At 43.1% G+C, this 22,267-nt stretch overlaps 1 pseudogene; it reads right to left on the reverse strand.

Annotated features, from left to right (window-relative positions):
- Positions 1–2,267: 2,267 nt before the first annotated feature.
- The window catches only part of LOC124676242, an 83,568-nt pseudogene continuing 63,568 nt past the window's right edge, over positions 2,268–22,267 (reverse strand).

Consider the following 22,267-nt stretch of genomic DNA (forward strand, 5'->3'; position numbering starts at 1 on the left):
CATCTCAGCCATATCAACTTCTTGAGACCCATTGGCTTCCTCCACCTCAAAATGTAGCTTAAAGAAACCCCTTCTAATGAACATATCCCTGTCTTTAGGAATAAGATTACGGTCCAAACACCCAATCTTGGTCCTAAGAACCTTATTATTCCTTGTGTATGCCATGTCAACATCTAGAGTCTTTCCAAAAAGAGTCCCCACACCCCATAAGGATAAATAATCAGATCTAATATCACTTGGCAAACCAGATACACGAACCCAAACTTCTAGCAATGTATACATTGGCTCCGCCAATGAAGACCATATGTCAAAAGATAAGCAAGCTTACCTGTCATTACAAATATAAGTACCAAAAAATTTCAATCTTTGAACTTCTTGCTTACTTGGTAATTTAACCCTGTATATATTCTCCTTGAAATGAAAAACTTCCCAATTGAACTTGTCAGAAGGAACAATCTTCTTGAGTTGATCAATGAGTTCAGGGATAGTCATAGCATCTCCATCAACAGTGATCTTAGCTAATTTTGGGTTCTCCACCTTTGCCTTAAAAGCACCACAAGGAAGCTCAAAAAACATAAGACCCTCATTTGCATATCCATGTAAAATTGTTGTGGGCTTGGGAGCTTGATGCAGGTGACAAGCAGGGGTAGCATGATGGACTGACTCACATAAATCATAAAAAGGGGTAGAACAATCGTCAATGTAATGTCCAAGTTGTTTGCATCTAAAACACCTTGTCCTTCATTGTTCTTCCCTTTGGCTCCTGCACCCTGATTATCTCGTACCCCGTGTGTTGGCTGTGGAACTGCATTGGGCGCCGCAACCGACGTCATCGCATGCTGACCCATACCCCTGTCAAACTATCAGCATTTCCTACAGAAGGAGGTGCACTCTGAGTTGGTTCAGAAACCTTGGTGGCTGTCGTGACCACTGCGACAACCGCCTGCACTGTTTGGTGTAGTAAATCCGTGTCAATACCACTCCTTGCTTGCATGCTAGCCCCATTGTCGCGAACACGGTAGTGAAAGCCACGATCAGCATGTCAGCATTGTTGATTCCCGCCATAGCCAAAGATTCTTCCCAGAGTTGTAGCCTGAATTACGCTGATAATTTCCAGATCAATGTTGACGCTGATTTGTGTTGTTCATACCACCCGTACCGCTACCTTCCCTTGCACAAAGTTGCTACCGGTTCCCAGACCAAGATGCTCACCATTGCCTTGGAATCCACGATGACCACCACGAACACCTCATGTGTTCTGCCGGCCACGCGGAGCACCGATCCCCTGCCCTTGGAAACCACCTCGTCCCTGGAAGCCGCCGCGGCCCTGGTAACCGGCACGGCCTGGATAGCCCCCTCGGCCGGCGTTGAAAGCTCCACGCCCCGGGTTGAACCCACCGCGGCCGCCGTCTCCATTCATCTCGGACGCCTGCCGCCGCAGCAGTGATTCGCCTGCGTCAATTCTGCGCCAGGAAAACCCTCTAATTTCCTGAACGCATGACCCGCGATGGATGAACCAACTTTGACCTGCCTTGGCCCATGGTCTCCGTCCGATCGAGCCACATACGCTACTCGATTCCTCGCATCCGAGGGGTTCCAACGAACCGAAATTTTGTTTTGGCTAGCCCGCAGTCTTGCCAGGCCCAAACCCATTTTTTTTGAATTTTCCGCGAGTTTCGGATCATGTTCCCTCCCGGTGATCAGCGGCGGCCGATACCTCCAGCGAACAACCGTCCAACCTCCATTATTATCGTCCATGAAGACCGATGGTTCCATGATCGGCCTTGCCTGGACTTTGTTTTTTGCAGCTCCTTTGCCCAACGGCAACGGAGAAGATCGGAACGTACCTTCCGTAAGCTCGAGCGCCATGGCCACCTTGGTCGCCGATGTAGTTTCAACAACCTCAATGTTTTGATCGATATTTCTTAGGAATGGTTTAAAAAAGTTATATTTGGATCCCCATTAAAAAGAACAAAAACTAAATAAGGTAGATTAACTAACCAAAATTAACTGAAAACAGTTATATCGGACAAACTGTCACAAGCATGAAGCATGGATACTGCAGTATATTGCATAATTGCAATCATACTATACTGATAAAACTTTAATTTTCAAACATATTTATTCATAAAACATACGGAGTACAGTATATGCAGTATCACAACTTGATCGCAGCTAGCTTAACCATTTATTGCATCCGGTAGCCGGCATGCATGCTAATGGCGGTCCATGCATGCGTGGCACCATACAAAGTAGAGTACGTAACACTAGTATGGGCTCTGCCCCTCGAAGTTGCCCGGCGGGTTGTAGCTGCAGACGACGAAGACGCCGCCGTCGTTGTCGCAGACGACGCGCGCGCAGCCGATGGCCGTGGAGTCGCGCCACACCACCTGTGTGTAGTGACCGCACACCTCGCCCGCCGCGCAGCTGTTGCTGCCATGGTCGTAGAACTGCTTCTCCGACACCCACGAGTTCACGGCGTCCGCCGCCGACCAGTCGGCGCCAGCGGAGCCCCAAAAGATGTTCTCCCCGTACTGCCCGCCGGAGTGCACGAGCTGGCAGTCGCCGCGCCGCTGCTCCGCGTAGCTCTGCGCGTACGCAGCCACCGTATCGTCCCACGACACCGGCCCGACGCCCACGTCGTCCCGCGCCGCGTTGTGCGGGTCCACGAAGTCCTGCGGCGAGTTCTGGGCCGCCACGGTGGCCGCCATGGCGGTCGCGAGAGCTAAGAGCAGTGCTAGCTTCGATGAGTACGCCATTGCTGATCGCGCTATGCTTTAAGAGCAAAGGTTGTAGATGTGTGAACCTCTGATCGATGAGTTACGTATTTATAATGCTAGCGCGATTACTTGCCCAAGCTACCTTGCTAGGAAACTGGAATAGGAAATTTCATGACGAGTTGTACGAGTCAATTTTGATCAAAATTAGTTCCAAATTTCTGCTGGAGCCTAACATTTTCATAGAATTCCATGTCCGCTATCATCGACAGGGGAGAGAAGGATAAACTCGACTACTCCCTAAGGTGTTATTAGAAGCAATACAGGAGTGTATTACTTGTAATAATAACAAGTAACCTTGACTTGGCAAACAAATAGTAATATATATATGTATATATAGTATATATAGAGCATGTATCTTTTCTTGGAAATTACTGATGAGGTAGAGGTTTATAATTCATCCGGCCGTCCATTCATATGTGGGCACATGTTTGTCACTAGTTGCACTGCACATCATCACGATAAAATTCAATAAGAATTGAGCGTGGTTGCTTACAACTCTTTTGATGCGGAGTACCGAAAGCTACACTTGGGTTAATTTATCCAAACAGCGAGTTGCATCGTTGAAATTGCTAGTATGTTACCAATCTTACATTGTACACATAGCATGAAGCCTCGAGAAATATTGATCTAATCCAATCCAAGTGCGTTCTCGAAAAAGTCCAATCCAAAGGTCGCATCAGCTCAATATTTTCCAGCAGAGGGCAAGAATTTCATACACGCGGCGGTCCACGTGGACTAGGGATAAACTCTAGTATCTTTGACCTGAAAAAAGGAATTTAAACTGTTTCACACAAAAGATGGTTGCCTCGAGACAACTTGTCTATCGGGGCCGAGCCGAGGGTAGTGGCTAGCGCCGCCATGGATGATGATGAAGAGGCCATCGGTGCTCTTGGTGTTTGGGAGGGAGGGTCGGAGGTAGATCAATGCAGGCCCGGCCCTGGGGTAGGGCGAGCGGGGCGGCCGCCCCGGGCCCGCGGAACCTAGGGGCCCCCAGCAGCCATGGCTTATACTGTTCGACGACTCCATGAGATTAGATCAGAGCTTTTCTTTCTACTGTGGTTTTACGACCCAGAGAAGCACGAAACGTTTTCTGTTTTTTGTTTACAGAGAATCACGAAGCGTTATCTCTTCTGCTTACTAACGGACAGCGCTATGGGCCTTTTTCTATTTAGTCAACATGGGCCATTTACCCTTTGGTTAGTCTGGGCTATATTTTACATCAAGTTTAACTAAAAGGGATAACAGCGCCGGTGGCCTGTAAGCTATTCCCTCCGTTCTATATTGATTACAATTTTGGAGAACCCGTTGATGTAGTATCAAACTAGAATCCTGCTTTAGCGTCAACTTGGATCGGCTAGATATTAAAATATAATACATACATGTCTAAGAAAAGGTAAGTAAACTAGTTTGAAACGGAGGTAGTATATATGACACGTGTTGCTGCTGATGGCCAGTTCAATTGTTCGCTAATTGTTGCGGCCTACGGAACGGTCAGTCATGTGCAATAAGCCTAGCCATAGTATAGTGTGCCTCATCTGAGAGGGCCGAGACAACTCTAAATTAGACAACTGGCTATCAATAGGCATTCGAGTAGCGGCAGTAGCTAGCTGCACATTGACGACAAAGTGTACCCTAAGTCCTAAGCTCAACGATTCAAAATCTCAATTGATATGGCATCTCGGAGAAAAAACAAGATTGCCATGGTAATGTAGGAATCTAAGTCTCCTCAATTGTTCATCATGCGTGTCCACATTTGACTGTACAATCTAATTCTATGTCTATTGTTCATCTTGTGCCATGGGGAAAGGGACTGCACTACATCCACCTGCCACTGTGACTTATGATTCTGATAAAGAGACAACATGGTAACCGCAAGATTGATATCAATATAATAGCATCATTGTCTTCACAACTAGCTAGAAATATCAAGTAAGTTTATAAGACATATGTATAAATGATATGATAGTTGTATTTTATAAATATTGTATGTATACACATGTTAATTATTTTGTCAGTGTTTATATTAAGGGCCCCTGGTTCTAACTTTGCCCCGGGCCCTCGAAACCTCAGGACCGGCCCTGGATCAATGGGTCGCGACTGCCAGGGTTTAGTTGGGTTTTGTCGATTGTGGTTCTCCGGAAACAGCATACCGCAGCGGCCAGGATGTCCTTGTGGTTTTTGGTTTTGCATGGCAAAATCGCCGGTGAAAATAAAATTGAAGATCGGTCTGGATGTCGAGGAGGAAGCTCCTATGATAGCATGTTGAAATGCAAGAAATCGGTGCCCTGTTCAGGTCTTAAGTTGTGTGTTAGGTATGGAAAAAAAAACACATACGTAATGTATACAAGGTGGGTCTAATACAGGTAGAGTACTAGTCTATACAATATTATAGAAAGGGTCTCGAGTTGTGTGTTAGGTATTGTGTGTTAGGTATGGAAAAAACTTATATGGGATGTATACAGGGTGGGTCTAATATGTGTAGACTACTACTCTATACAATATTAGAAAGGGGTACGAGTTAAAAGAGTTGTGGCGTTAGGTATGGGAAAACCACATACGTGGCGTATACAAGGTGGATCTAATACGGATAGAGTACTAATCTATAGTTCTATACCATATTATGAAGATATTACACTTGTTATTTAATAGGTATAAATTATAGTATCTTTTTTTAGCGAAAAACAATACAGATGCAAACACTCACAAATACGCACATACATTTAATCCTATGAACGCACGCGCACACTCAACCCCTATACGAGCACATCTGAGAGACCGAGTCCATAAAACTGATGATCCGGCTGGTCTTTAGACTAACGAAGTTACCACATACGCCTCCTTATTGATGAAAACTTCATCTCCCACTGAAAGAATATTCCGCATTTATGAGACACCAAAATATCAAACCTAGGGCTTAAACTCTGGTGGGCTAGGATATCACTACCCTTCTAACCATCCAACCATAGATTAATTCTCATAAACTCTCTAGTAGTCCCTCATCTTCTAGAAAATCTCTACATACAGAGGTACTCCCTCCGTCCTAAAATATAAAGCGTATTAGGTTAGTCAAAACTTTACATCTTCTAACTTTGACCAAGTTAATACAAAAAATATATAAACATCTACAATACTAAAGCAATTTCAATAGATTCACCATAAAGTATATTTTCTCAAAGTATATATTCAATATTGTAGATATCAATATATTTTTTCCTAATTTTTTATTTAAAGTTAGTAGAGTTTTGACTAATCTTAGGCGTTTTATATTTTGGGACACAGGGAGTATATAGGCATATTTCAGCTATAAGTTCATTTATATCTAAAAATGTTACGAAGCTATTTTTTTAAATGGAGGGAGTATCTTTGATCTGAACTGTTTGTCATGGTACGGGTAGGATACGTACCTAGTTTTGGTCTTGTGAAGGATAGTTAAGTGTAAGCTACGGATGTAGATATAATTCGTTTGTCCGTGATCAAAAGTTCTACGTGAAGAATCGAAAATGGTCATCTAGAATGTTCGTGGAAGCGTAATCGATCACCCAGACTCTGGAAAAGTCAGTGGAAAAATACAGCGTTTTATTGGCTGATTGCTAAGTCAGTCAGCCACTGCGTTTATGTGTTACTTTTTCGATGATATCTTTGTCGATGCGAAGTACAGTAGTACGTAGCTTCGTTAGATTTTTATTGTAGCTGAGAGGAAGCTTCGTTAGCTATTTGCGGTGGGGTGACCCGGCATTCGGCCTGGTGTTTCGGGCCGAAAGTAGCAAAAACAATCCTTTGACAGTGAAGGAACTACAATCTCAAGCACAGATATAGAAGGGCCAGGACCGATAACGGCCCATTTCTGGGTTCATACCCGTTTGGCTAATCTATGAACAACGGACAAGAGAGCAGTAGCTTTTTTTTTTGAAACACGAACCAATATATTAAGCTAGCAAGCCGCCTCATTAAAAACCTTCCAGCCCCCTTAGGTACCCTGGAAGGAAAAGAGTGCGTCTGAAACTTGCTGCTTTTAATCACCAGTAGTTACATCGTGTATCAAGAAACTAAGGAGAAAGCTAGGGGGATCATCGTCCCAATTACAATTAATTTTATCAATAAACCCCTGTCTAGCTATCTCATGAGCCGTCATATTTGCTTCCCTTGGAACATATCTGTATTCAACGGAATCTATCGTCGAGGCTAGATCAACAATGTCGGCAAAAATTGCAGCTGATCCATTCCACCAGGTATTCGATTCAGGTACATGCCTCAATGGTATCCGTTGAGTCCGATTCAGCTATAATTGCATTGCACCCCAACCTAGAGGCCAAAGCAAGTCCTTCTTTCATTGCAACAGCTTCAGCCATGGCAATTGAGGCAATATTCAGCAAAAACCTAGTTGAAGCTGCTACAAACCGACCTTGGTAGTCACGCGAGGACAGCACCGGTAGCTCCCGAACAAGAATCAGCATAGAACGGAGCATCCACATTCGGTTTGAGATGTCGAGGTTCTGGTCTAGTCCATTTAATCTCCGAACTGGCTCTCTCGGGTTTAAACGAATTTGCTTGGTTTGCCGCCATGGTCGGGATCGACATTTTGCGGTGATTGATCGGAGGGACTGCTTCGTTGTGGGTGCGTCTTCTTCTCAACCACCAAAGGTACCAGCAAGTTATTGCCACCGTTTCCTTCAGACCAACATTATCAAGTCCTTGCATTGTACAATTTTGGCTGCGTAGTAAAGTCTCCGGTATTACCGAGCCGGACCTATTCTCATGAGCCGTTTCTTCAACTAGGTGTAACATACCTAGAGAACTCCACAAATCTCTCGCCGTCTGGCATTGAAAAAGCAGATGCTTAACATCCTCAGGTCCTTGATGACATATGGGACACTCACCGGACGTACCAATATGTCGATTAGCCAGTATACATTTCAGAGGCACTATACCATGCAAGGTTCTCCAGATGAAATTTTTTACTTTACTAGCAATCTTCAACTTCCAGAGGGCTTGCCAAACTAGGTTGTTAGCTGAACTACCAGGAAGAGCTAGCTGGTTCACGAACCCCCAAACCGATGTCGCCACCGCAAATAGTACCCGGAACGGACAAGTATATCTTCCATGGCTTGTTGCGGACCAAGCTAGGAAATCATCAAAGCCATGATTATTTATTGGAATTTGAAGAATCCGACTGACGTCAACTCCGAAAAAAAGGCTCCTTAGAAGTGGTTCATCCCACGTCCCAGTAATAGGACTAATAAGCTTAGAAACTTTAGTGTACACCGCCATTCCTCTTGGTGAAACAACCTTTTTTGATGGGCTAGAAGGAATCCAATTGTCACGCCAAATATTGATTTTCTCCCCATTACCTACACGCCAGATTAACCCCCTCTTGAGAGTTGTCAGACCAGCCAAGATGATTTGCCATGTAAATGAAGAGCCCGCTTTAGGACCAGCAAGTAGAATGTCCCCATGCGGATAGTATTTGGCTTGTAAAACACTAGCGCATAGAGAATTGGGATTAGTAATAAGCCTCCAGCCTTGTTTTGCTAGCATGGCCAAATTAAAGGAGTGAAAATCTCGAAATCCCATGCCTCCTTCATTCTTTGGATAACATAATTTCCACCAAGCATACCAATGCATTTTATTGCTATTATCATCATCACCCCACCAGAAGCTAGCAATTGCATCCATCATACCTTTGCAGACACCTTTAGGTAATTGGAAGACGGCCATTGCATACACGGGGATAGCCTGGGCCACTGCTTTGAGAAGGATCTCCTTACCCCCAATAGACAAGAGAGCAGTAGCTTTTTTTTGAGGACAAGAGAGAAGTAGCTATACACCACCCGTCGCGGCGTGGACGCCTCAAGCCGTCTGAATCGCCACCTGATGGGCCGTGCCCATTAATGTCGCTACCGTCGCTGCCTTGCGTGCGCTTTGCTGATACGTTTCAATTCCGGTTTTTTCTCTCAGATTTCTTTTGGTTTTCTTTGCCTTGATTAGTTTTGGAAAGTTGTGCAAATATTTATAAAATATTTCAAAGAATATAAAACTTGAAAAATAATTAAATCTGAAAAGTTTGAAAACTGAAGATTTTCAAAATCTATGAAAAAAATAAAAAATAAACATAAGGCCACTCGACCCAGCTTTATAAATAAAGCCTTACACGGCAACGGAAAACGTTTACAACTGTTTGGTTTGAGGTGTTTCAAAGCAAGTCTTAGCTTGTTGTGAGAATTTTTTGGGCTAGCAAAAATACTAGAAGCATGCCATAGTGCCAATCATTTATTGTTAACAACACTACTTAGTATTAAACATCTATGTATGTGAGTAAAAGGTAGAACTAAATAAGGCACTAGCAAAATATCATTCATCAAAGTATTTGAACTAGCAACACTAGACATTACATTACAAGGACGCTCTAATGTTGCTCAAAAAATAAAGTTTAGAAGTTTGCAAATCAGGATTTTAAATAGGTCCAGTGGGGTGCTTTGGGCATCCCAAGCTTATGGTTTTCACCATTCTTAGATGGCTCTTGGTGTGATGTTCCTCCATTTTCCGTAAAAAAATTCAACACAAAACTTTCTCCCATTTCTTTTCTATGGGGTAACATTAGTGATACAAGAATAAGATGATGGCTGCCATATAAACCAAAGACACAAAATTACTTGATAGTCGAGCAAGCATATAATGTCCTACAAATTCCTAGCATATCAAAAGATTCAAGGCAAATCATTTTGAAACCCAGAAACGGTTCAAACACAAATAGTTAGAATTTATCCAGATTTTTAGCAGCAGCAAAACAGATTTAATTCGACCACTTAGACATATCAGGTTTTTTGCCAATTTTTGTGCATATAGAGGGTCAAAAGTTGCAGCTTCAGTGAATTTTTCGGGATTTTAGGAGTTGCAAAAAAACAAAAAAATCATGCACTAAAAATTAGCGTGTGCTGAAATCAGCAACTCCTCTTTTGTTTCACAATTTTAAAACATCCAAATAGATAAAACTTGGTACTTTATTTAAAAATTAGTGAGAAAACAAAAAAGAAACTCTTTTCCAGCAGCAAGAGTGCAAAGGGAAAAAACAAAATTAACTTGGGTTGCCTCTCGCGAAGCGTTTTTATAGACACTAGCAAAAAAAGGGCGCGGCGGCATGCCGCGCGTGTGCTGAAGCTATATGAAAAGAACCTTGGAAGCATGAAGAGAAGGATGAATGAGATATACAGAAAAGTTAGTTGCTAGCAGTATGGTCACAACATAATATGGCCAGTGTCTTGCATTGCTTACCAGATAAAATAAAAATGATGCTAGAATTCGTAAACATGGAAACAAAATCACTGGTATACATGTGTTGAAAAAAGTGATCTTACAAAACAGGATAGATAGGTGAAACAGGTACACATAGTGTCAATATGAACTGGTCTTATTAGGGCCAAAGCTTTATAGTGGTGAGTGAATATTAGGGCCAAAGCTTTATAGTGGTGAGTGAAGTCGGCAGCGCACACAGTTCATACTTTTGATGCACCTTCTTGATATTTGCACTGATATAGTCGACCTAGCAAAAGAAAAAGGTAAAAATATTATATGAATATCAACAACTGAACAACTTACAATCAAATTCATGTGTGTGATTTCAGGACAAACTAATTGTGATTTTTCAACCTCGCCACAAACAACTATTTTTGAGGGCTTCTATAAAAAAAAGCTACATATATGAATATTTTGGTGACCTTTCGAAGATGTGAAGTGCAAATAAGCCACATGCCCTCTGAGACAATTATGATACGCAGAATAAAAGACAATTAATGGTTTGTATATTCGATTTTTGGTACAGAATCTCACATTAGACAATTGCTGTTTGAATTGATTTCTGCCCAGTGACTTTTTTTTTATCTGTTGAATATTTGTTTAGTTTAGATTATGTTCCTATGGAATAATTTGTCATTGGTTTTTTTTTTTTTTTGCTTGAGGTTGCATGTTAACTGAAATAAAAATAATAGTGAGTTTAAATGCGGCCCCACGTTGTGCCCGTGGTGGACCCCTTTTCAATGATTGTTTTAAAAGACACCAATTATCTAAATTTGCCTGCGTATTACAAATTATATTGCAAATATTTATGAAATAATATTCTTGGCATTTGAAATAACGACAGATGTTAAATATGTTTGGAAATTTTCATAAGAGTTATTCATGCGACATGCAAGACATAAGTGTTTGAATGTAATAAGGAAACTATATCTATAATTGTGACATGAAAGTTTTAAAGTTAGGTTTGAAATATCCATAACAGAGGACAAATATAAAGCTTAACTATCTAGCCCACTACATTTAATGTTCTCTAAAACTTATGAATCTTAATTAGGAAAAAAATATTTTACTGTTTATGTGTATTATTATGAAGTTATTTCTCTGTATTAGAATCAAATGAGCATATGGTGCTTAAAATAAACCAGAATATAAATAAAGTACATATACTTGTACTATTGAATATTGAATTATAATAATATCTATTTTTTAGAATACGAATGGATATTTCTTTACTTAAATGACTTACATTTGAAATGTCTATTTTTATTACCAATCTCAGTACCGTGCTTTTGAAACAATTTAGTTTCCTTAGCACATCAACTATTAGGTTGGGATAAGAATTGGATTATGTTCATTTAACCTGTAAATGACATTTTCTCTAGTTAAAAAGCGTAGATAATATTTAACAAACTTTCTTAAACAGCTAGCACGAATAGAATAGAAAAGACAAAGATGAATTTGTTAACATCATCAAGTTTATTTTCAACTATGATCTTCTTTACTATTAAATCTCAATCGGACCGTACGTCGTACGTCGTCGGCGCCTTTTCATTTTGGTCCCTGGTAACTCTAGAAATCAACCCGCAGTCCTCCGTCATGTTCCGATCTTCTACGACTTCCAGACGCGCTGACCCCGATCCCCGATCTTCTGCTCGGAGATGGTGATGCGGGCGGCGCGAAGCAGTAGAGGCGAGAGGGGGCGGACAAGATTCGCGGTGTTGGACAGGAGCAGAGGTGGTGTTCTTCCCCGCGAGACGCCATGACCGCCATCTCTTCTCCTTCTCCACGGTCCGCTCCAACACTCGACGGAGAGCAGAGCACCTCCCCCAGTCACCCAACCATGCCCGTATGCCCGCCCCCCATCCTGCTCGGACCATGGACGATACCCATCCATCTCGCTGATGCGGCAAGTTCCAGATTCCCTCTGCTGGTGCCGAGGGCGAGCGCTGGGGAGCTCAGCTCGGCTGAACTGCGAGCTGGTGCTCGAAGCAAGACACAGCTCGTACCCGATCCCCAATTGTTGAGCTCGAGCTCAAAATCAAACTGAGAGGATGTGATGAGCGGTGCATTTGGGCTTCTAAATTGCAGTTTATCTTGATATGATACAGAATTTGGTGTTCAATTTGATTTTCTGGAGAGAGATTAAGAGACCGGGGAGATAAAATTTGGGGAAGAAGACGATAGTACATGAGCGGATTTGGATAGATGGGGAGAGATGGTGGGTCCCATCCAGGCTGTACCGGTAACACATAGGTTCAGATGATGTCCTGGTGTTTTTGCACTAGCCCACACGACCGGACCAAAAATGTGGCCCAAAGAAAATTAGAATAGCCAGGGTCATTAAATTAAAAACGGACCGATGGAGCAGGTAAAGTCCATCGCGGCCGCGGGTTCAGCAGTTCAGCTACGGTACAATCACGAAAATTAGGTTTAGTCCCATACCGCTGCCTTAAATCTAGCTTCACCGGTTTATATAAGTTGCCTGAGTATCAGCATACAGAACAGAAAATCATCAAACAACCGCACCGCTCTTTGCATTGAAGAAGATATCGTTGCCTAATTAATAAGTGTATGTATGTTGTGAGCTAAATGAACGGTCGAGAATGTGTGCTGCCTGTCTTTTCTTGGTGTGTGCATAATTAAACGGTATTGGTGGTGGATTAAGAAAGGAGGTGTGCCAATTGGGAAAAGCTTGATATCGCCTCCACCAAGTTTAGCACGCACGAACAATGTTCATGATCAAAACGGGACACTTCATATAGGAAACTGATTTTGATTATTTTTTTAATATTTTTCATGTGCTAAAAAAAAAGTCCAATTCTTATCCTTGAACTCTTGGAAAAGTTCACTTTCAGTCCCAAAATTTATTTTTAGTTAGAATGAACCTTGAACTCTCATAATAGTTCATTTTTCATCCCTTTGTAGTTGAGTTGAGTAAATTACTGGCGTGGAAAGAAAAAAATAGGGAACCAACCAAATTGGTTTAGAACCAGATCAAGCCCAAACTAGCTAAGATGTTAAACCAAACGTCACAATGCAAAAAACAACGAAACCTTTGGGTCCCTAAACCAGTCTCTTGCTTGATTTCTCTCCCTTCTAATTCACGTGAAGCGTTGCGCCACAAAGGTCTCCTTGTTTGCTTATCAACATTGTCCCGTCTCTCTACCCTTGCACCGTTACCTTGAGTTTTTGGGCACCTATGGCAGACATTTGCCTAGCTCAATCGGGGTAAGGACTAAAAGTGAATGATTCTGAGAGTTCAAGGTTCATTTTAAACCAAACAGAAGATCTAGGACCAAAAGTGAACTTTCACTAGAATTCAAGGACCAAAAGTGAACTTTCTTCAAGAAAATATAATGATATTCTTCATTGCCGGTCAATAAAAATATTCGGTCCAGCGATGTGCTCTTACAATTATTCATGTTTCTCACGAATAGGAGAAAATCTAACCAACATCGATGATGGTGGCCAGGAGTATTTATTTCTCCCAGTGCAACGCACCGACATTTTTGCCTATATTGAGCAAGGAAACAAAATAGTAGTATATATTTAGGTACTCCCGTGAAAAATAAAATCACGCGGCTGTAATTATTTGTTATTTCGCAGCAACGCGCGGGCATGCTGCTAGTTATTGTATTATTGCTTCGTGTTAGGAAGACAAATTATGCACGTACTTTAATACAACCGTACGATAATTCACTACTCCATAGACTGGAGCTGGAGGTACGACAGTACTACCTAGTCCGACACTTGTTACGCACACGCCTGAGCATGTGACACAGGAATGTGCATGCACCGAGTGCTCGAGTGTGTGCCTCTACGGCCAACATTGTCTCCGTCTGCCACTGTAGCAGTAGCTGTGATTCCATCCTTATCCCTTCTCCTCCCCTCTCTCACCCCATCTCTCTCTATCAGATTCGGCACACAGCGGCGTGCCGTCGGCCAAGGAGACGTGGCTCCCGTCACGGCGGCCGGGCACGCGCTGAGAGGCTAAGCTATGCTCCCCGCTGTGGTGTTGAATTTGCAGTCACGACGCCAGCGTCCATGGCCGGCATGCTTTGGTGACTGAAAGTGTGCAGGCACGTGAGGGCGAGGCTCGCTATGCTCAAGCTCAGCCGCATCCCTGATTCGTAGAGCCCAAAGGCCAAGGAGCAGTGTGTCATGCCGTCGAGCCGGTGTGGCTGCCGTCCCATGCCCCGTTGGGGACGCCGTTGCGAGCAATAGCAAGCCACCCGCTTGTTTGCAGGGCCAGACATGCAGTAGAGCTGGAGGATGAGGAGCTGGACTTGCGCATCCGGCAGCAGGCACCAGTGACCTAAACCGAGTAAGCTCACTGGCGATTGAGCGGATAGGGTGCCGTCAGCAAACCACATGACATGAGCTGTGGCATGTAGTCTCTGTGGATAACCAAAACATGCAGCATCAAAATCAATTCAGAAGGTGCCCTTTTTTGTCTATTTTTCTAACTTTGGTTAGCACATTGGTTTACAAATCTTAAACATGATGTATACTAACTAAAACTTTTCCAATCATAGCTGTTTGTGTAGCAAGAAAGATGAAAACTTAGTTGCATTTGATCAATACCTTGGTATATAAAGCTGTAGCATCAGAATTATTAACACAATATTTCTTTTCCTAGATTTTTCTGGAAAATATTTTTAGCCAAGTATTCATGAGTCTGTGTCCGGATTTGGTAAACAAATCATGGAAGTTCTATTGGCGCAACAAAAATAACATTAATTCATTAAAGGTGCATGCGTAATCAAAATTGTATGCTTCCCTGCCTAGCTCTTTTTCTGAAAATTACAACTTTGATAGTAGAGGTTTTTAACTCATGTAGGAAAACAAAGGAAGGTAATCAAGAGTCTAAGGAGGAATGATAGAGGATTTAGGGAACCTCCCGTGAAGCAAGAGCGGATTCAGCTGTAACTGGTATGTTATCTTTCTCTAAGACATCATGGGTGCTTTGTTTCTATCCTGTAGTTAGTGGCTAAATCGAAACCAAAATTATCACATGAAAGGGATCCAAGAGCAAAGGCCGGAAGAGAAATTAGCTGTGGCATTCTAAAACACGCTTTCAGTTGGTTCATTTCAGTGAAATTACACGTTGATAGTCTGATTGGGAACACGCTTAAGAACAAACACCATGGAGGCAGTAGGTTAATAAAGTGCAACATGTAGAGTATATACTACCGGTCTAGTTCCTATCTAATTTCGCATAGATCAAACTCAACTGCGAGACGAAAAATTGAAAAATCCTTGAGACAAAGATGAGGAATCTTGTGCCTTGGTTCGGTTCCACTGATGTTAACTTTTCCCCATAATTATTTTGTATAGCTAAAGATTCCATAGCGCTAAAAGTGGGGGAACACACTATGCAAGTTTGAAAATTTCTCCCTAGGAGATGGTAAAAAAGGAAACAATAAGCGAACCAAGAGCAAGTGATCTGGTAATTGAAGGACTATGAATTTAAATAATCAGAGACATATCGTAGGTTAGAGCAGAAATAAATCCATAACCAATGCTCTGCAGCAATAACTGTCTTAAGTAAACACGCAGCATGAAAGTGTCTGTTTGGTATTGTACCTCACAGTCAGACTAAGATGAAATCCAATTCATATAGATTTCTGAATCTTTGTCTTCTTAGAAGCCCGTGACACGCACAAGTATCTTCCATTGATGGCCTCTCTGCCAAGCATCCATGACCAATGTTGTCTTCATTGCCGTTCTGACCTAGACACAATTGTTTCACTGTGGCATTATTGTTTTCAGCTAAGTATACCATTCTGGCGAGCCATATAATTGAAGCCAAAAAAAAAATCTGGAAGCTAAAAGAAATCTTGAATACCTGCAGATCACAAACCAATGTGTAGGATTGGATAAGCCAATACAATGAATTACATGAGTTGCATCCGAAAATCGTGTAGACAGAGAGGATTTATACCTGTAATAGCACATGCACAAATTGCTCCTTGCCTCCTTCAGATGCATATCCATTCAAGCAATGTAAGTTTTAGTCCTCATTGACAGGCTTCATCGGCTCGATATTATCCCAGTTGACCATGTCAAAACAGCAAGCAGGGCCAAAGAACTAAGAGAGGTAAAGGATATAGATTGCGTACCTCATCTGCGCTACCACGGCCCTCCTCACCCTCGCTTCTCCAGCAATCGGTGCCTCCACTCTCGTGTGCCCGTGGCACCTGGTTTTTTGGCAGATGTTCAGAACGTCAACTTGAAGAAATCGCTTACCATATTGCCAGAGCTCTAATTAATTAGTAACATAGAACATCTCTCTCAAATGATATCATAGTCAAACGTATAGCCTACAACACCATTCTTACATAACCATATAGCATATAACGTATTGTAATGCTATCATCCTTTCAAATTCTACCATAAATACTAAAATACCGGTGTCGTGTATAGTTAAGAAAATTATTTCAGAACAATGCCTCCTTACTCTTATGTTTTTTTTGACAAAAGTTTTTAACTAAGCCCTCTATGCAAAAATAATATGTGAACTCGGAACGAAAGAATTCAGCATGGATTGAGGACTGAAAAGTGTGCGCAAAAAGAGATCAGCTACTCAGCTGAGTTTGAACCATCAAACTGCCACCAAAGCCAAATTAAACACAAATCAAGATTGATTCATTTCATATTCATCTACTTTAGAAATGCATGTCTGCCAGCCTGCTTACAAAACTCGAAAGTTGAGCATCACTGAAAATTGGATGGCAACAAAAAAGTAACTGACCACAAAAAAAATCTTAGAGGAGCACCATGAGAACCTATGAAGTAAGGAAAACAATCCTGTTGTAAAAATCTGAATATCCTGCCTTCGAATCATGCTTATCTATTTCCACACAAAACCTTCTTTGTAGTTGGCAGCAAAACACAAAAGTCTAACATCTGCAAGGAAAGAGGGACTGCAAAATAAATAAGGGGCCGTACATTTGCATATTTTTTATTGATTAATTTTGGAAATGTAGAGCACAAAAGATAAATTACATATAATGAACAACTGGTAAAACCTAGATCTTGAGAGAAACCACATGAAAATGTGGTGTGCTCAAGTGAGATAATTGATGCAGTCAATGCCATGTCAACTGTCCAGAGCAATGGAAGACAATTAAATAGGTCGAAACAAAAGAAAATGGAACCAAAGCCAAATGTATAATCAAATATTTTTGCCATTCCTTGTTAATGCAATTTTTTTCTCTCGTCTAAAATGAAACTGGCCTGACACACACACACTCCCATTGATAATCATAAACATAAAATTTACATTATAAGGCAAACATATATCACAGTTCACAACGGTGATATATAGTAATAACCTTATTAAGATTTGATTTTCAGAATCAAGTACTACATCATAAGGCAACTAAAAAAATGTAATGCTAGATCAAGGAAGTCACAGCATTGCTCAGCCATCAAGATGTCGATGGTGCCAATGCCCCTTTAATCTGGAAGGACCATATTTTTGGAATCAGTAATAGTAGGTAAACATATAGGTTTCAATCTAAATATATTCCCTGGTGCATCAGGTGTCTTGCTATTCTAGACAGTAAAAAAACATCATACTCCAAAGGAACTTACCAGATCCACTGATATAGATGTGTATTTGTACATCAAATTGGGCTAGCTTCTCGGATCGCTCCGTGAAGCTAGACTTTTTGGCACTGCTCCACGCCGGAGTTTTGGGAATCCAGAAGCTAGAGGACTTCTGATCACACGTCAAACCAGTTGAAATAATTGCTGCAAGGAAGGAAATTTAAAGGCTCGGCCAAAGCAAGCTAATATATCTAGGAATATTAAAATGCAACTGATATTGTGTAGTATCACACTATCATGGTTAGTGATCTAGCTGAAAAATACAATAAAACGAAGGAGCTTATAGATGGAAATTTTCATTGCAAAACCAACAGTATGAGACAGTACATGAACATGCTCTAAACCAAAAAACAAAAGAATCAGAGGGAGAGATGGAAGAGGAAGGGAGCACAAATTCAAGTCCAACCTTTCCTGGAGATGGGGATGGAGAGCGTGTGGTCGAGCACATCGTTGCTTGGTCTCTTTGTTGCCATATCTGGTCCTACCGCTGTCGTCACCGTTCAGGAGCAGCAGGTGGCTTCTCCTCCTAGAGCCAAACCCACAACATCAAGCGCCCTCCCTAGAGTATGCCGCTGCTACCATGGCTCCTCCGCCTCCAGGGCCGCTGGTGATGGCTGTGTCGTCCACTCCACCGTGGCCATCCACCCAGCGCCACTCCATCAAACTTGTGGCGGCTGCTGCCTTAGACTGCATCAGCAACCACAATACCAGATTCGAAAGCGACAACGGCCTGCCGGGCAAGAAGACCAAAGATCCGATTTAGGCCGCCCCAGAAAAAAAGAAAAGTGAGACAGAGGAATAGGAGTTGGGAAGTATATCTATATACCTAAAAAGAGAAGGAGCAACCGGGATTAACCTGTAAACGTAGTCAAACGCCGCACCTGCCCGCAAAGGCATCTAGCCGCTGGTAGTTGGTCGCTGGTCGCGGATGGATTCCATGGTCGAGGCGGCTGTATCTGACCTCCCCTCGCCCTTCTTTCCGGCCCCCCGCCTCCACACCGGCGCCATCACCTCCACCCTAACTGCCTCCCGAGGTCATGCCCCGCCCCGATTCCATGGAACCGCCGCCGCCTGCTGGTGGGGAATGGAGAGGGTGCGCCCCTCTCCCTGCTTGTTGGCCCGCCTCCATGTCGACGACGCCCGCCGCCGCCCCAACCGCCGCACGCAGATCGGCGCTCGTCCTGCCCCGCGCGATACCATGGCGCGGCCTCCCACTGATGGGGAATAGAGCGGGCGCACGTAGGGAAACAGTGCGGTGGCGGGGAAACAGGAAAGGAGGAGGAGAGTGCGGGTGGCCATGGATGGGAGCAGCCATGGCGGCCATGGGGAGGAAGAGAAAATGAGAGAGGGGGGGAAGAGATGGTAGGCAAATTGGATGGTTTCGTTGTTAAGCGGCGTGGGTGCAGGTTTGACCATGTACAGTTCCACAGCAACGCTACAGCCACGCGTGGAAGAAAAGAAAAAGAACCGTACGTGTTTTTCAGCCTCCCTAAAAATGGTAGACAACACCATAAGTGCACACAGAAGATGATTGTGCATCTAAACCTAAACGTGTCAACCCAAGGTTAATCCACACAAAAATTCAAAAATCTGAGAAAAATCGAAGTTGTTCATCTTTAGTATAGTAGTTATATAGGTAGGCTTTACTTACTTGTTTCAAGTGGCATGAAAATCATGTGGTCGCTTGTATCTTGGTGCTACCTCGTTCTTCCTTGAAAAGTGTTCCATGCACTTCTTGTGTACATGACAATAAATATCAGGGTCTCATGGTGTGATCATACCAAAAAATAACTCCAACACTTTAAATCACATTAGTGCACACTAAAAAGTACACAACAAGTAATACCGAATCTCAAAATATTGTGGCATGTACAGAGGATCATTAAGTTTATTAAGGGATTCGTTAGCATGCTGTCCTCTTTGAAAATAATTATTAGTACCACTCTTAAGCATGACATCATGGGTGCAATAAGTTCTCCATAGGCATAGGATAGTTGCAAATCATGATACATGTATTTTTCAGCATAAGCATATTTCTCCTCTATTGTGTAAATAGGAGATTTTAACAATGATATGTGACTCTCATGAGTGAGAGCAACCAGCAAGTTTATTTTATCATCACATAACATAGTATTTTCTAAGCATGGAGGGTTATCAAGTATAGATGGTGATAAGGGTTGAGCCCTAGGGGAGGCCCAATCTTCACGGACTTGGGTGGGATTCATGGGGGGAGGTGGTAGAACACGAAGAACACGAAGGGGATCAGGGATACAAACTCACACACACACACACACACACACACACACACACACACACACACACACACACACACACACACACACAAATCGGTTTTTCCTTATTGGCCCGAACCACCAACTCGATAGAAGTTGCAGGGAAAAGACCTTTTGGTAGAAGTTCACAAAAAGATCGACGAATCGAATCCAAGAGATCTAGGAGGGTGAAAAGATCAAGGTTGGTAGAAGTGCAAGCAAAAGACCCAAAGGTACAAGTGCAAGCAAAAGACCAATAATTGATAGAAGTCACTAAAGAGATCACAAGGATTCAACAAAGAGATCGAGTGATACAAGATCTAAGATCTAGGGTAGGGTTTCCCACGTGGGGGCAAGAGCATGGCTCAAGTTCTTTCTCAATTCAAGTCTAATCTCAGATCTGAGCCAACAAGGCTATTTATAGTTGGTGGGGCGAAAGGATAAGTTACATGCTGATACGTGCAGTTTTGGGCTGAAAGTCGTGCAGGCGGAAATTTCGGCCTCTAGGGGCGGAAGTTTCGGTCAGCGGGGGCGGAAGTTCCGGTCGGGGCGGTACTTCCGGCCAACTTCCGGCCTAATTCTGAAAACGACCGATTTGGTTGCAGTAACATCCAGGGGCGTTTTGGCGCATTTCTGAAACTGGAGCGGAAGTTCCGGTGGGCGGAAGTTCTGGTCCCTGGGGCGGAAGTTTCGGCTGGATCCTCTTCTCCGGGTCTTCCTTCGCATCTGGGCAGCATCTGGGGGGCATCTGGCCGGAAGTTCCGTTCTTGGAGGGCGGTACTTCCGGCTGGGGCGCTGAAGCTCCATCTTCTTCATCTTCAACTCCCTCTCCATTGGCTTGGTCTCCATAGCTTGTGTCTTGTTCGATGTACCTGATTGAACACAGGGTATTTGCATGAAGTAGCATGCCATCCAATGAGGTATCAAGTGTATACGTGGAAAGGAACAAATTCACCTCTTGGTGTATGGCTTTGACCCGAGCTCATGTCATTGGGCCACGAGGAGGGCTTGTCGGTCTTGATGTAGTGTCGTCCTTGGGTAGGGCTACATCATCTCCCCCTTGAGAAAGAGTCGTCCTCGATTCTATGTTCTCCTCATCTTCATGATAGGGTGAAAGATCCGACAAATTGAATGTGTTGCTCACCAAGTACGTGGATGTTGGTATGTCGATGACGTAGGTGTTGTTGTTGATGCGCTTGAGGACCTTGAAGGTACCATCACCTCGGGCTTGAGCTTTGAGTTGCGTTCTTGAGAGAACCGGTCTTTGCGAAGGTGTATCCACACTAGGTCTCCTTCATTGAAGATCCTTTCCTTCTTCTTGGCGTTGAGGCGGGTAGCTTGGCGAAGTACATGCTCCGTATGGTTGTTGGTACTCCATGTAGTCGAATATTCTCCCTAAGCAACAATGTACGCATGTGTGAAGCATTAACCATTCTAGAGCATGGGTTGCATTCATGTAAAGGATGGAATTACCACACCAAAAGTTGGATCAAGGTTATAGGGGTTGGAAATGGACTTAGCTTGAAAACACATGGGTCGTTGGATGCATAGAAGCTCGATGTCTCTCATCATCTTGGTTCCATGGTGGTGTGTGGAGAGCATGGTAAGTGTCTTGTCTCGTCCCTTCTCAAGAGGATCATCAAGTTGGTGTTGAGGATTGTCCAGGACGATGTCGGTGCATTTCTCCAAGCCTTGTAGCGGGCAAAGTCCGTGATGAAGGTCATCTGGTACTCGTCTTGGAACTCCTTCAAAATAAACATCAAAGATAAAGGGAAGGTGAATTCATTAGTCTCCGACGGTGGTTCCTTGTCCTTGCGCACATGGTGTGGTATGGTGTATGGGTTTTCTTGTGTTTCTCTCAACTCGCATTTAGTGTTTAGGAGGACAGTCATCATTTTTCCGCTCATATGTGGCTTGTGGCACTCACTCTAATTTTGGTGGGTCACTCTCTCACCTCTCATCTCACTATTGGTAATGGTTTCTGATACGTCTCAAACGTATCTATAATTTCTTATGTTCCATGCTACTTTTATGATGATACTCACATGTTTTGTACACATTATATGTCATATTTATGCGTTTTCCGGAACTAACCTATTGACGAGATGCCGAAGGGCCAGTTGCTGGTTTCAGAAATCCTAGTAAGGAAATATTCTCGGAATCGGACGAAATCAATGCCCAGCATCCTATTTTTCCATGAAGCTTCCAGAACACCCGAGAGCCACCAGAGGGGAGGCCCAAGGGACCCACACACCATGGTGGCGCGGCCCAGGCCCTGGTCGCGCCCCCCTATTGTGTCACCGCCTCGTCAGC

The sequence above is a fragment of the Lolium rigidum genome, chromosome 7 (assembly GCF_022539505.1).
Source record: "Lolium rigidum isolate FL_2022 chromosome 7, APGP_CSIRO_Lrig_0.1, whole genome shotgun sequence".
Classification (NCBI taxonomy): Eukaryota; Viridiplantae; Streptophyta; class Magnoliopsida; order Poales; family Poaceae; genus Lolium; species Lolium rigidum.